This window comes from Oncorhynchus masou, chromosome 13 (genome assembly GCF_036934945.1).
Source record: "Oncorhynchus masou masou isolate Uvic2021 chromosome 13, UVic_Omas_1.1, whole genome shotgun sequence".
Taxonomy (NCBI): domain Eukaryota; kingdom Metazoa; phylum Chordata; class Actinopteri; order Salmoniformes; family Salmonidae; genus Oncorhynchus; species Oncorhynchus masou.
In genome coordinates, this window is record NC_088224.1 from 16,203,669 (window position 1) to 16,220,410 (window position 16,742).

At 42.6% G+C, this 16,742-nt stretch overlaps 1 pseudogene; it reads left to right on the top strand.

Moving 5' to 3' along the window:
* The window catches only part of LOC135551356 (syndetin-like), a 232,573-nt pseudogene extending 220,275 nt beyond the window's left edge, over positions 1-12,298 (top strand).
* Positions 12,299-16,742: the final 4,444 nt, after the last annotated feature.

Here is a 16,742-nt window from a genome sequence, read left to right on the forward strand (position 1 = left end):
AACATACAAAAAACCCTGGACCAGACAAAACACATAAATACCCCCTGTCACACCCTGACCTAACCAAAATAATAACAAAATAAAAAAGATAACTAAGGCCAGAGCATGACAAACTTGTACAACCTTTTTAGTGAAAAATGTGTCACCTTCAATTCCCTTTCCGGTGTTCTGCAGTTTGCCAACATGAACCACTCCACCCTTCACCATAATTACCTCCATTCAAATCTAATTGAAAATTGCAGACTGTCTAACAAGCGTACAAGCTTCTGGTAGTGAGTGAGGAAAACATTTCACCTTTTTCTGACACCCCAGTCTGTACTATTGTGGCGTTTGTATCAGCAACAACCAAGATGTAAGAACACGGTGAAACATGTAGCTTTTGGCATATGGAGAGCGTCAGAGCGATGGGTCTTTGTGTCTAAAAAGCAACATATATTTTTTGGTGAAATTAAAGAAAAATGAAAAAGGCCTGACCAGCTGCATCAACACGTCCATGACTGATGTGTCTCTGCTGCTCATGTTGGAATGGAGCGCGGCCAGCAGCCATCTTGTATGGCAAGGGTTGCTAGGACATCTGTGGTGCAGGGGGAGTATGTGAGGGCTGAAAGTTTGGATGGATGTCTGCTCAACTGTGTTAATGAGAACTCATGTCGACTAACATTATTCACCAGCTCAGCTGTAGAACTGGGTGTTAGCTCATCAACACACAAAATAAAAAGTACAATCAACAATACTAATGAAAGTATCTCTGCTTTAAAATATAGCCCACTAGTCGTGAAACCCAGAATGATGTCTTTGTAAAATATTTATCAGTTGACCAAAAAAAATAAACAAATAAATGTTCTGGTTTTTCTATTCCTCAGGAGTTTGAGGAGTTTAAGAAGAGGCTGGGTGATGTGTCCAGACACATCCGGGTCCCTCTGCCTGAGTCTAACGTCCTGTGAGAACAAGGGATCCGTCTGGCCAACAGGACTCTGGTGGAGGGGTAAGTTGTTTACTTGCATATGAAAATACAGTGACTGATTTCTACATAAAATCAGGAATGTTTCATCAGATATCACCAGAGAAGCCAGTAGGCTTCAGAAGAAGGAGGAACAACTTTTGCATCCTTACTTTGATTTACAAAACACTTTAATTGATTTCTAGATAAAACACTTTTTCAGCAGATACAGTATACTGCAGCCTTCATCAAGGGGCTGAGTGGTGCCTGATGAGTCATGTTCATTCCATTTAATAAAACCTTTCCAAAAATAGTAAATAATGTCTCTCTGTACCCACTTACAGTTTATGTGATAGTATATTTCAAAGGTACGAATCAGCGATTTAAAAAAATACGTATATGCTTTTTAAAAATATATATATATAATAAATATGTGTATGCTTTTTTTTATGAGCAGCAAAATGCTGCTGACTAGTTGTAATGCCAGCAAATATATTATGATAAGCACAGCAGGAAAAATAATATCTGTGAACACAAACCTACTGCTCATTCAATTATGGTTTATAGTGAGTTTATTACCACATGCTAATATGTACCTGTGGAATAGCGGGATTTACTGCCAGTGGATAGGAGAGGTGTGGACATTTTAGCTGCCTCGTTCATCTCTTATTTTGACGTCTTTTTGGTTGAGGGGCCCGTTCCTTGCTCCCGGGGTACACTCGTAAATATCAGCTGGGACGCATGTCATAGGCTGAATACCTCAAGTGAGTTATTGAATAAGGCCGTATTGGAGCCCCTGTCGTCTCCCGCAGTAAGGTACGACCACAAGGTGCTTCGAGCCCGAACATCGATCAAGAAAAGTTTGATTCTGTTCTTTACTCCCCCCCCCTATTTTTCTTCTCAAGGTTTGAACATCCTCTTGATGGAACATCTGCTTGTCATAAATAATTAAAAAACGAAATGTTAGAGTACCGCAAAGGAACACGCTGATTGCCTCGATAAGCACTCAAGACATGAGTGCTCCCAGCTTTTCTTCAGCTTTCTCTGACATTCTCCTGAGACAACTCTTCTTCAGTCCTCTTATCCCCTCCATATGGTAGCAACTAGCTAACTCTCTCTGCCTCCTTCTCCCCAACCCCAACACCATCCCAGGACTGTTATACGTAGCAACTAGCTAACTCTCTCTGCCTCCTTCTCCCCAACCCCAACACCATCCCAGGACTGTTATACGTAGCAACTAGCTAACTCTCTCTGCCTCCTTCTCCCCAACCCCAACACCATCCCAGGACTGTTATACGTAGCAATTAGCTAACTCTCTCTGCCTCCTTCTCCCCAACCCCAACACCATCCCAGGACTGTTATACGTAGCAACTAGCTAACTCTCTCTGCCTCCTTCCCCCCAACCCCAACACCATCCCAGGACTGTTATACGTAGCAACTAGCTAAGCCTCTCTGCCTCCTTCTCCCCAACCCCAACACCATCCCAGGACTGTTATACGTAGCAACTAGCTAAGTCTCTCTGCCTCCTTCTCCCCAACCCCAACACCATCCCAGGACTGTTATACGTAGCAACTAGCTAACTCTCTCTGCCTCCTTCTCCCCAACCCCAACACCATCCCAGGACTGTTATACGTAGCAATTAGCTAACTCTCTCTGCCTCCTTCTCCCCAACCCCAACACCATCCCAGGACTGTTATACGTAGCAACTAGCTAAGTCTCTCTGCCTCCTTCTCCCCAACCCCAACACCATCCCAGGACTGTTATACGTAGCAACTAGCTAACTCTCTCTGCCTCCTTCTCCCCAACCCCAACACCATCCCAGGACTGTTATACGTAGCAACTAGCTAACTCTCTCTGGCTCCTTCTCCCCAACCCCAACACCATCCCAGGACTGTTATACGTAGCAACTAGCTAACTCTCTCTGCCTCCTTCTCCCCAACCCCAACACCATCCCAGGACTGTTATACGTAGCAACTAGCTAACTCTCTCTGGCTCCTTCTCCCCAACCCCAACACCATCCCAGGACTGTTATACGTAGCAACTAGCTAAGTCTCTCTGCCTCCTTCTCCCCAACCCCAACACCATCCCAGGACTGTTATACGTAGCAACTAGCTAACTCTCTCTGCCTCCTTCTCCCCAACCCCAACACCATCCCAGGACTGTTATACGTAGCAACTAGCTAAGTCTCTCTGCCTCCTTCTCCCCAACCCCAACACCATCCCAGGACTGTTATACGTAGCAACTAGCTAAGTCTCTCTGCCTCCTTCTCCCCAACCCCAACACCATCCCAGGACTGTTATACGTAGCAACTAGCTAACTCTCTCTGCCTCCTTCTCCCCAACCCCAACACCATCCCAGGACTGTTATACGTAGCAACTAGCTAACTCTCTCTGCCTCCTTCTCCCCAACCCCAACACCATCCCAGGACTGTTATACGTAGCAACTAGCTAACTCTCTCTGCCTCCTTCTCCCCAACCCCAACACCATCCCAGGACTGTTATACGTTCTGTTATAGAGACCCCACAGGGAACATGTCTGACACAAGGCCTGAGTCTCCTCTAAACACTTGACACATCCGAAATGGCTCCCAAAACCACCTGCTCCATTCCCATCTCCATTGCTAGTGAGTCAAAGGTTTGGGGCCTAATGCATTTTCCCTCAAATCAGCACTTGTACCCTTTCTCTGCACAGTGCATTGTTCATGGTGGTGTGTGTGGGTGTATGCGTGCGTGCACTCTTGTCTGAGTGTGCGTGTGTGAAAGCATCTGTGAAATATAAGTACTGGCAGGCAGAGTTTTATACGGCCAGGTGAGACATCCTCTTTATGCCTGAGAGATATGGCATTAATAGGGGGGGGGGGGGGGGGTAACAAGCTTTCATAATGCCCCTGACCATCTTGTGATGAAGGGGGAAAAAGATGAGGCACAAGCACAACGTCTATAAGAGTGTTAAATCGTGAAACCGGCAGTGAAGTGGGTACAGTGTTTTTTACGCCCAGGTTGATTGTACTGAGCTTTACTGAGCTGGAAGTTCAGGGTTTTAGTTCTAAGGACAGAACTAGGGTTAGTTACGGTTTTAGTTCTAAGGACAGAACTAGGGTTAGTTAGGGTTTTAGTTCTAAGCACATAACGAGGGTTAGTTAGGCTTTTAGTTCTAAGGACAGAACTAGGGTTAGTTAGGGTTTTAGTTATAAGGACAGGACTAGGGTTAGTTAGGGTTTTAGTTATAAGGACAGGACTAGGGTTAGTTAGGGTTTTAGTTCTAAGGACAGGACTAGGGTTAGTTAGGGTTTTAGTTCTAAGGACAGGACTAGGGTTAGTTAGGGTTTTAGTTCTAAGGACAGGACTAGGGTTAGTTAGGGTTTTAGTTCTAAGGACAGAACTAGGGTTAGTTAGGGTTTTAGTTCTAAGGACAGAACTAGGGCTCCGGAGTGGTGCAGCGGTCTAAGGCACTGCATCTCAGTGCTAGAGGCGTCACTGCAGACACCATGGTTTGAACCCAGGCTGTATCACAACCGGTTGTGATTTGGAGTCCCATAGGGCGGTGCACAGTTGACCCAGCATTGCCTGGGTTTGGCTGGGTAGGCCGTCAATGTAAATAAGAATTTGTTCTCAACTGACTTGCCTAGTTAAATAAAGGTTAAATTAAAATAATATATAAAAAATATCACAATACAGTAGGTAGGAAAAGACACCCAAAAGTGTACAACTAACATGTAATAAACTTAATTCTCTGCTCGACACATCACCATGGACATGATCTGTGTATCAGTATTAGACCTGTGAAGCTTCTTCACAAGAGTCTGCCTCTCTCAGCTCCCCATCCCAGACTGGGATTAGTCTAGTCTCTGGTGTTCCCTCCCCTCCGTATCCCCAAGGTCCTGGTCTGACTGCATCCCAAATGACTATATAGTCATTCCCTATATAGTGCACTAGTTTGGGCCCTGTGGGCACTGGTCAAAAATAGTGCACTATGAAGGGAATAGGGTGCCATTATAGACACAGCCTGAGTGTCACGGTACTGTGCCTCCTATCACCTCCATCCCTCCACTATGGTAGAGTGGCCAGGCGTGGTCTGTTTGTCTGTTACAGTATCTTCACCTCCCACTCCCAACTGGACTCCTCAGAGAGGAGCTAGAGCCGCTTGACAGTCTGACTCACCACTCACTGTCCGGGGGACTCTGGAAACCTCAAAGAGAGAAGGAAGGGAGGGAGATATGGATGTAGGAAGGTAAGGAGAGAGAGAAAGAGAGAGGGCAGGAGAAGGATGGAGAGAGAGAAAGCGAGAGAGGAGAGAGATGTAGACTCTGGCCGTATCTATTTTCCCCTGAAAGCAATAACAGCTTTGTCAGGACCAGAAGAAACATGGATGTCAGCAGCCACTGATCTGGTGGATTTGATTCACACATACACAAACACAGACATACACAAACACACACACTCACAGACACACACATACACAAACACACACAAGGGAACAGTCAGATGTGACGGGCACTCCGACTGAGGACCCTCAAATCCAGATCCCCACACGGTGTGAAGAGACAGTTTGTGAAGTTATCAAGTGAACAATGAATATTAAGTATTTGCTTGTTGGCCTTTTTACAAAATAAACCCTTGAACTGTCCGAGACAAAAGATACCTTGAAGAAAACTGTCTGAGCAGAATTAAGAGTTATTAGATTTATTAACTCTGTCGATTTCAGATTTTCTCCTTTGCCATTTTTGTTTTTCATTCTTGTGCCTTGGGCATCAAGATTTCAAATGTCATGTTTTTAGAACGTTGCTCATAAACAACTTTGGATTCTGAAACGTCTCTCAACAAAAACTAAACTTATGTAACTTATTCTGTATCTTATTCTGTACTGTCTGACAGAAATAATATAAAAGTCAACAAAGTTAACTTGTGTCTCCTGTTCTGTCATGTAGCTATGGTAACGTAAAGAAGTGCAGTACTGAAGGGCAGGCTCTGATGCAGCTGGACTTCCAGCAGTTCCTGATGAAGCTGGAAAAGCTGACAGACATGAGGCCCATCCCTGACTGAGAATGACATGGAGCAGTTCATCAAGAACCAGAGGGTGAGGAACGCTCATGGCAGCTTTGGAGTTATCAGAATAATTATTCACTCAGTCTGCTCAATGTGCTTTGATTAATTCTACTTAGGAGGACGGGACTCACCCCATTTACCAGCAATGTGTAGCACAAACCTGGATATATGTAGTAAAAACAATAGTTAATCAGTTACTATAGCCAGCTGTGACCAAAGACTAAAGACTGTCTGAGACTAAATGCTATCTGATATTGTCTGAGACTAAAGGCTATCTGAGACTAAAGACTCTCTGAGAATGTCTGAGACTAAAGGCTATCTGAGGCTAAAGGCTATCTGAGACCAAAGACGATCTGAGATTGTCTGAGACTAAAGGCTATCTGAGCCTAAAGGCTATCTGAGACTAAAAGCTATCTGAGACTAAAGACTATCTGAGACTAAATACTATCTGAGATTGTCTGAGACTAAAGGCTATCTGAGACTAAAGGCTATCTGAGACTAAAGACTGAGACTAAAGGCTATCTGAGACTAAAGGCTATCTGAGACTAAAGGCTATCTGAGACTAAAGGCTATCTGAGACTAAAAGCTATCTGAGACTAAAGACTATCTGAGATTGTCTGAGACTAAAGGCTATCTGAGACTAAAGGCTATCTGAGACTAAAAGCTATCTGAGACTAAAGACTATCTGAGATTGTCTGAGACTAAAGGCTATCTGAGATTATAGGCTATCTGAGACTAAAGGCTATCTGAGACTAAAGACGGAGAGTAAAGGCTATCTGAGACTAAAGGCTATCTGAGACTAAAGATATCTGAGACTAAAGGCTATCTGAGACTAAAGACTATCTGAGACTAAAGACTATCTGAGACTAAAGGCGATCTGAGACTAAAGGCTATCTGAGACTAAAGGCTATCTGAGACAAAAAGGCTATCTGAGACTAAAGACTATCTGAGACTAAAGACGGAGAGTAAAGGCTATCTGAGACTAAAGGCTATCTGAGACTAAAGGCTATCTGAGATTGTCTGAGACTAAAGACTATCTGAGACGAATGGCTATCTGAGACTAAAGACTATCTGAGATTGTCTGAGACTAATGGCTATCTGAGACTAAAGGCTATCTGAGACTAAAGGCTATCTGAGCCTAAAGGCTATCTGAGACTAAAGGCTATCTGAGACTAAAGGCTATCTGAGATTGTCTGAGACTAAAGACTATCTGAGACGAATGGCTATCTGAGACTAAAGACTATCTGAGATTGTCTGAGACTAATGGCTATCTGAGACTAAAGGCTATCTGAGACTAAAGGCTATCTGAGACTAAAGGCTATCTGAGCCTAAAGGCTATCTGAGACTAAAGACTATCTGAGACTAAAGACTATCTGAGATTGTCTGAGACTAAAGGCTATCTGAGTCTAAAGGCTATCTGAGACTAAAGACTATCTGAGATTGTCTGAGACTAAAGGCTATCTGAGACTAAAGACTGAGACTAAAGGCTATCTGAGACTAAAGGCTATCTGAGACTAAAGGCTATCTGAGACTAAAGGCTATCTGAGACTAAAAGCTATCTGAGACTAAAGACTATCTGAGATTGTCTGAGACTAAAGGCTATCTGAGACTAAAGGCTATCTGAGACTAAAGACGGAGAGTAAAGGCTATCTGAGACTAAAGGCTATCTGAGACTAAAGACTATCTGAGACTAAAGATGGAGAGTAAAGGCTATCTGAGACTAAAGGCTATCTGAGATTGTCTGAGACTAAAGACTATCTGAGACGAATGGCTATCTGAGACTAAAGACTATCTGAGATTGTCTGAGACTAATGGCTATCTGAGACTAAAGGCTATCTGAGACTAAAGGCTATCTGAGCCTAAAGGCTATCTGAGACTAAAGACTATCTGAGACTAAAGACTATCTGAGATTGTCTGAGACTAAAGGCTATCTGAGTCTAAAGGCTATCTGAGACTAAAGACTATCTGAGATTGTCTGAGACTAAAGGCTGTCTGAGACTAAAGACTATCTGAGACTAAAGGCTATCTGAGACTTAAAAACTCTCTGAGAATGTCTGAGACTAAAGGCTATCTGAGGCTAAAGGCTATCTGAGACCAAAGACTATCTGAGATTGTCTGAGACTGAAGGCTATCTGAGACTAAAGACTATCTGAGACTAAATACTATCTGAGATTGTCTGAGACTAAAGGCTATCTGAGACTAAAGGCTATCTGAGACTAAAGGCTATCTGAGACTAAAGGCTATCTGAGACTAAAAGCTATCTGAGACTAAAGACTATCTGAGATTGTCTGAGACTAAAGGCTATCTGAGACTAAATACTATCTGAGATTGTCTGAGACTAAAGGCTATCTGAGATTATAGGCTATCTGAGACTAAAGGCTATCTAAGACTAAAGACTATCTGAGACTAAAGACTATCTGAGACTAAAGGCTATCTGAGACTAAAGGCTATCTGAGACTAAAGGCTATCTGAGACTAAAGACTATCTGAGACTAAAGACGGAGACTAAAGGCTATCTGAGACTAAAGGCTATCTGAGATTGTCTGAGACTAAAGACTATCTGAGACTAATGGCTATCTGAGACTAAAGACTATCTGAGATTGTCTGAGACTAAAGGCTATCTGAGACTAAAGGCTATCTGAGACTAAAGGCTATCTGAGACTAAAGACTATCTGAGACTAAAGGCTATCTGAGTCTAAAGGCTATCTGAGACTAAAGACTATCTGAGATTGTCTGAGACTAAAGGCTGTCTGAGACTAAAGACTATCTGAGACCAAAGACTATCTGAGATTGTCTGAGACTGAAGGCTATCTGAGACTAAAAGCTATCTGAGACTAAAGACTATCTGAGACTAAATACTATCTGAGATTGTCTGAGACTAAAGGCTATCTGAGACTAAAGGCTATCTGAGACTAAAGACTATCTGAGACTAAAGGCTATCTGAGACTAAAGGCTATCTGAGACTAAAGGCTATCTGAGACTAAAGAATATCTGAGACTAAAGACGGAGACTAAAGGCTATCTGAGACTAAAGGCTATCTGAGACTAAAGGCTATCTGAGATTGTCTGAGACTAAAGACTATCTGAGACGAATGGCTATCTGAGACTAAAGACTATCTGAGATTGTCTGAGACTAAAGGCTATCTGAGACTAAAGGCTATCTGAGTCTAAAGGCTATCTGAGACTAAAGACTATCTGAGATTGTCTGAGACTAAAGGCTGTCTGAGACTAAAGACTATCTGAGACCAAAGACTATCTGAGATTGTCTGAGACTGAAGGCTATCTGAGACTAAAAGCTATCTGAGACTAAAGACTATCTGAGACTAAATACTATCTGAGATTGTCTGAGACTAAAGGCTATCTGAGACTAAAGGCTATCTGAGACTAAAGGCTATCTAAGACTAAAGACTATCTGAGACTAAAGACTATCTGAGACTAAAGGCTATCTGAGACTAAAGGCTATCTGAGACTAAAGGCTATCTGAGACTAAAGACTATCTGAGACTAAAGACGGAGACTAAAGGCTATCTGAGACTAAAGGCTATCTGAGCCTAAAGGCTATCTGAGATTGTCTGAGACTAAAGACTATCTGAGACGAATGGCTATCTGAGACTAAAGACTATCTGAGATTGTCTGAGACTAAAGGCTATCTGAGACTAAAGGCTATCTGAGTCTAAAGGCTATCTGAGACTAAAGACTATCTGAGATTGTCTGAGACTAAAGGCTGTCTGAGACTAAAGACTATCTGAGACCAAAGACTATCTGAGATTGTCTGAGACTGAAGGCTATCTGAGACTAAAAGCTATCTGAGACTAAAGACTATCTGAGACTAAATACTATCTGAGATTGTCTGAGACTAAAGGCTATCTGAGACTAAAGGCTATCTGAGACTAAAGGCTATCTGAGACTAAAGGCTATCTGAGACTAAAGGCTATCTGAGACTAAAAGCTATCTGAGACTAAAGACTATCTGAGATTGTCTGAGACTAAAGGCTATCTGAGACTAAAGACTATCTGAGATTGTCTGAGACTAAAGGCTATCTGAGATTATAGGCTATCTGAGACTAAAGGCTATCTAAGACTAAAGGCTATCTGAGACTAAAGACTATCTGAGACTAAAGGCTATCTGAGACTAAAAGCTATCTGACACTAAAGACTATCTGAGATTGTCTGAGACTAAAGGCTATCTGAGACTAAAGGCTATCTGAGACTAAAGACTATCTGAGATTGTCTGAGACTAAAGGCTATCTGAGACTAAAGGCTATCTGAGACTAAAGACGGAGAGTAAAGGCTATCTGAGACTAAAGGCTATCTGAGGCTAAAGGCTATCTGAGATTGTCTGAGACTAAAGACTATCTGAGACGAATGGCTATCTGAGACTAAAGACTATCTGAGATTGTCTGAGACTAATGGCTATCTGAGACTAAAGGCTATCTGAGACTAAAGACTATCTGAGACTAAAGGCTATCTGAGACTAAAGACTATCTGAGATTGTCTGAGACTAAAGGCTGTCTGAGACTAAAGACTCTCTGAGAATGTCTGAGACTAAAGGCTATCTGAGGCTAAAGGCTATCTGAGACCAAAGACTATCTGAGATTGTCTGAGACTAAAGGCTATCTGAGACTAAAAGCTATCTGAGACTAAAGACTATCTGAGACTAAATACTATCTGAGACTAAAGGCTATCTGAGACTAAAGGCTATCTGAGGCTAAAGGCTATCTGAGACTAAAAGCTATCTGAGACTAAAGACTATCTGAGATTGTCTGAGACTAAAGGCTATCTGAGACTAAAGACTATTTGAGATTGTCTGAGACTAAAGGCTATCTGAGATTATAGGCTATCTGAGACTAAAGGCTATCTGAGACTAAAAGCTATCTGAGACTAAAGACTATCTGAGATTGTCTGAGACTAAAGGCTATCTGAGACTAAAGGCTATCTGAGACTAAAGACGGAGAGTAAAGGCTATCTGAGACTAAAGGCTATCTGAGACTAAAGACTATCTGAGATTGTCTGAGACTAAAGGCTATCTGAGACTAAAGACTATCTGAGATTGTCTGAGACTAAAGGCTATCTGAGATTATAGGCTATCTGAGACTAAAGGCCATCTGAGACTAAAGGCTATCTGAGACTAAAGACTATCTGAGACTAAAGGCTATCTGAGACTAAAAGCTATCTGAGACTAAAGACTATCTTAGATTGTCTGAGACTAAAGGCTATCTGAGACTAAAGGCTATCTGAGACTAAAGCCTATCTGAGATTGTCTGAGACTAAAGGCTATCTGAGACTAAAGGCTATCTGAGACTAAAGACGGAGACTAAAGGCTTTCTGAGACTAAAGGCTATCTGAGACTAAAGGCTATCTGAGATTGTCTGAGACTAAAGGCTATCTGAGACTAAAGGCTATCTGAGATTGTCTGAGACTAAAGGCTATCTGAGACTAAAGGCTATCTGAGATGGTCTGAGACCAAAGCCTATCTGAGATTGAAGGCTCTCTGTCCATAATATGTGTACGTCTGTCTGTCTGTCCCACAAGGAGTACTCCATGAAGCAGCTGCCCAACCTGGTGCACGTGTGTCTGGGCTCTCACATAAACAAGAAGGCCCGGCATAAACTCCTGGCAGCCATCGACGACATCGACAGACCAAAGCGATAGAGACAGGCAGACATGGTTATTGTATTTAAGGTGGCTTCTAAACATGAGGCTCAATTTTAGAATGCCGAGGGCTAGAATCCTCACAAACCCAACATGAACAGAAAAGAAGCAATGAAACAAGAACTTCTGCTTATAAATACACTCATACAAGCATGTTTCAGTTATCTGACTAACTCAGTACATATAGGCTACAATTCTACATGCCCCTCGTGGATATCCAATATCCACAATCATGCTGCTTACATTTTCACTGTGTTTTGTAAGTTACCACAGAGATGCTCCGTTCTCCTGTTCATCGTGAATAGACTGTACATGTTTATGAGGAAGGACTCTGGGTTTTTAAGATAAACTACTTGAAATGCTGAATGATACTCCATGACGTTTTATTTTTCTCCTACTGTTTGTCTATAGCATAATGTGCTTCTGTAACAGCTCAGGAGCAACGTTGACCCTGGGGAAAAACTGAATCGTTGAACATTTTCTTTTTGACTATAATGTGACAGATATGGCTGAGTTGAGAAAACAGACACTTTTCCGTTGAAATCCAGATAAAGTGTATTTCTCCAGGTATAACATGCACTCACAACCACAGTTTCTGAAACAGCATGGTATGTCAATTGAAGTACTTCCCTTTCAGGTTACGCCTATGGAGACATCTGGTCTAATGCCCTTTAAATGTCCATTAATGATGATGATGATGATGATGATGATGATGATGATGACAGCACTGTTTTTTGTATAGTTCCAGTGGTGTGGGATGAAGTCACCCCAGACACTGAGCTTCGGTCAGTTTGCGTTTCCCCCACTAATGGTTAAGGTTAGGATTGGGGGAGCGAAAGCTGATTCTAGATCTGTACCTAAGGGTATCTTCACCCCTGAGCTTGTTCCAGTCCAGGACTATTACTGTACCTGGGCTGTTTGTTATGTCCAAAAATGATTTATCCTGATACACCAAGTTAAAATGATATGTTGTCATCTTGTCTCTAATAAAATGTTCTGTTTTACACTGAGTGCACAAAACATTATGAACACCTGCTCTTTCCATGACATAGACTGACCAGGTGAAAGCTATGATCACTTGTTAAATACACTTCAATCAGTGTAGATGAAGGGGAGGAGACAGGTTAAATAAAACAATTCAGACATGGATTGTGTATGTGTGCCATTCAGAGGGGGAATGGGCAAGACTTTGCTGGGTTTTTCATGCTCAACAGTTTCCTGTGTGTATCAAGAATGGTCCACCACCCAAAGGACTTCCAGCCAACTTGACACAACTGTAGGAAGCATTGGAGTTCAAATGGGCCAGCATCCCTGTGGAACGCTTCAACACCTTGTAGAGTCCAAAACCATTCAATATGTTCAAAGTCAACATTATACACAGTGTACAAAACATTAAAGGCACCTTCCTAATGTTGAGTTTGCCTTTTTTAAGGGCCAAAGGGGGTCTGCAACTCAGCAACTCAATATTAGGAAGGTGTCTTTAATGTTTTGTACACTGGGTATAATGTTGATTTTGAACATATTGAATGGTTATAGATGATATACTAGGTCTAACGTGCATCCGCTGAACTGGTTTAGTTCCTAGTCATAACATAAGAAGGAGTTTAATTGTCCAAACACACAACCTCCACCATTGTCTCTGCATCTCTCCTTGTGATAAGATGAGGAAAAATAGCCATTTTTGACACCGAAACAACGTAACTGATTCAATAGTTTTTGTTGCATTACGGTTCCAAGATGATAATGTAAATGTGTAAAACATACGTTTTTTTTCTGTTGTGTCAGTTTGGAATCCAGACTTTTTATACACGATAAGTACTGGAAGTGTGCTATCTGTTTACTGGCGGTACGCTGTATCTGGTTGTCAAATGTAAAATAATATAAAATAAACTACATTATGATAAAGCTCAAGTGCACTATTGTAATTTTATAAAATATATATTCAATCTTGGCGCTGTAGCCTAAATCAAGGTGACTATACCTCAACATAATAAACAGCATTTAAATCCAGTCTTGTGCATGTTGTCTGAATTCTCCTTATTCTGCACACAGACAGACTTTATTAAAACTCAAGGCAAAATGTAATCTCAACCTTTATTCCTTTACCTCGGTCAAGAATACCTCCAATCACCCATCTGTCATATGGCTGTCAACTAATACAATTATATTTTCTAAAACTATAGAATATTTCATTCCAACCACACTCCTCAGCACCAGTGCTTTGCTGGCAGTTTATAATAGTTTTTATTTTCAATCACAATCCTTCTTTTCCCTCTGATTCCTGTTTCTGGTAGAATATGGGCAATGTAAGAAGAAGTAATGAATTAGCCTGCAGCGGGGGGTATAATCAATGACCAGTCAGAGAGAGAACAGAGCTGAGCTTCACACGCCTGGCTTTAATAGGGGAATGCTAGTAGCTGGCTGGAGGTCTGACTGACCTTGCTCCACTAGACACACTGCCTCTGGTCTGGTCCAAGCATTGACAGTGTGGGTGTTAAACCTGGACTAACACTATCTGGGGTCGTATCACTACACTAGGAAATGAGAGAGGGAGAACTTTTGGGAAATGAAAAGAGGGCGTATCTCAAGCGGCAAGGGGAATCCTTAAGAAGATTGAAAAGAGTAGGGTAAAGGGACGTGAAGGTGAAATTCTGTTAGATGTCTTACCTAAAACCATTTCAATGGCTTTGCCTGACAATACATTAATCTCTTTAACAGTGTATCTATGGTGCTTTACTGGGCTGCACAGGGAGACATCTTAGCTCAATTAATGAGTCTCTCCTCCAGCTGTCCTAGGCCCTTAACCTCCCTGTTAAAGATGTACAGTGTAAGGATGGAGCGGAGGCGGCGGTACGGAGGACTATTGATTTGGGAGGAGTCGTAAGTGGTGGGTTACTTTTCAATGACTTCGTGGAATACATGCTCATGCACTCTTGCACATTGTTGTGTGTGTCTGTACCTCAGGTGTTTGTGCGTGTGTGTGTGTGTGTGTGTGTGTGTGTGTGTGTGTGTGTGTGTGTGTGTGTGTGTGTGTGTGTGTGTGTGTGTGTGTGTGTGTGTGTGTGTGTGTGTGTGTGTACCTCACTGTGAGCGACAGGTCACATTTAGTTGCCTGTGTCATTGCAGTGTCCACTGGCATTAAATCCTGCTTTAGTGTCTAAGACAGGACATGCAGACTCATAGATAGGCTACTGTGTACTGCTGTGCCTCAGGAAAACTATTTCTATTGTGTTGTGTAAACACTCTCTCCTTTTCCTTTCTGTCTCTAATGCACACACACACACACACACCGCTTACAACCTGTACAAACACAGATACCAAGAGATGTACCTGGACACCCAAGCATGGCGTAGAACACCTCAGAAACACAAATAGCCAGGCACAGCATACATCCACAAACACTCAGACAGAGACAGGAATACTGTTTTGGCTCCATCAACATGGTCATTCTGGTCCATTAGATGACTGTCATGGTCGCTGTCCAAAATGGCACCCTATTCACTTGCTATTGTACTACTTTTGATGAGGGCCCATAGGACACTATAAAGTGCCTTCGTAAATTATTCAGACCCCTTGACATTTTCCACATTTTATTAGGTTAAATCCTTATTCAAAAAAATAAATATTGACAAAGCAAACATTTTCTTCCGAAAACCCCCCCGGAAATAGCACAATTACATAATTATTCAGACCTTTACTCAGTACTTTGTTGAAGCACCTTTGGCAGCAATTACAGCCTCAAGTCTTGAGTATGACGCTACAAGCTTGGCACACCTGTATTTGGGGAGTTTTTCCCATTCTTCTCTGCAGATCCTCTCAAGCTCTGTCAGGTTAGATGGGAAGCATCGCAGCACAGTTATTTTCAGGTCTCTTCATGATGTTAAATTGGGTTCAAGTCCGGGCTCTGACTGGGTCACTCAAGGACCTTCAGAAGCTTGTCCCGAAGCCACTCTTGCATTGTCTTGGCTGTGTGCTTAGTATCGTTGTCATGTTGGAAGGTGAACCTTCACCCCAGTCTGAGTTCCTGAGCGCTCTGGAACAGGTTTTCATCAAGGACCTCTCTGTAATATGCTCCATTCATCTTTCTCTCAATCCTGACTTGTCTCCCTGTTCCTGGCACTGAAAAACATACCCACAACATGATGCTGCCACCATGCTTCACCGTAGGGGTGGTACCAGGTTTCCTCCAGACATGACACTTAGCATTCAGGCCACAGTCTTCACTCTTGGTTTCATCAGACCAGATAATCTTGTTTGTCATGGTCTGAGAGTCTTCCAAGTGAGATTTCATGTGCATTTTACTGAGGAGTGGCTTCTGTCTGGCCACTCTACTATAAAGGCCTGATTGGTGGACTGCTGCAGAGATGGTTGTCCTTATGGAAGTTTCTCCCATCTCCACAGGTTCTTGGTCACCTCCCTGACCAAGGCTCTTCTCCCCCGATTGCTCAGTTTGGCCGGGCGGCCAGTTCTAAGAAGTGTCTGGTGGTTCCAAACTCCACTGTGTTCTTGGGGACCTTCAAAGCTGCAGAAATGTGTTGGTAATTCCTTCAACCTCATGGCTTGGTTTTTGCTCTGATATGCACTGTCAACTGTGGGACCTTATATAGACAGCTGTGTGCCTTTCCAAATCAATTGGATTTACCACAGGTGTAATTGCAATCAAGTTGTAGAAACATCTCAAGCGTGATCAACGGGAACAGGATGCATTTGAGCACCCAGCAGGCTGGGGCTCTAAGAAGGGTGAAAATACCCAGGAGACTGGGGTTCTGATGAGGGTGAAAACACACAGTGGCTTTCCCTACTGGGGTGTACTGGTTCAAAGAGCTGCAACGGCAATTCAACTTTTGGCAAAATTCCACGCAAGCTTGGGGGCTCCATGCCTTTGTAGGCCTAACTCCCAAGCCTCTCATCCATTCTATCCATTCCTATGTGGCCGACACAATGCTGTATCCTGGCACTGAATGTATTCTTCCACTAACACAAGGTCAGAGGAAATCTGTACTTAAGTCATTTGTAGCATGATGACAGTCTGCCATCAGTGACCTGTCAGGCCCCTGTCTGTCTGGATGTGTGGTACTGTTTTGACAGCAGGACTATGACTGGAAATGG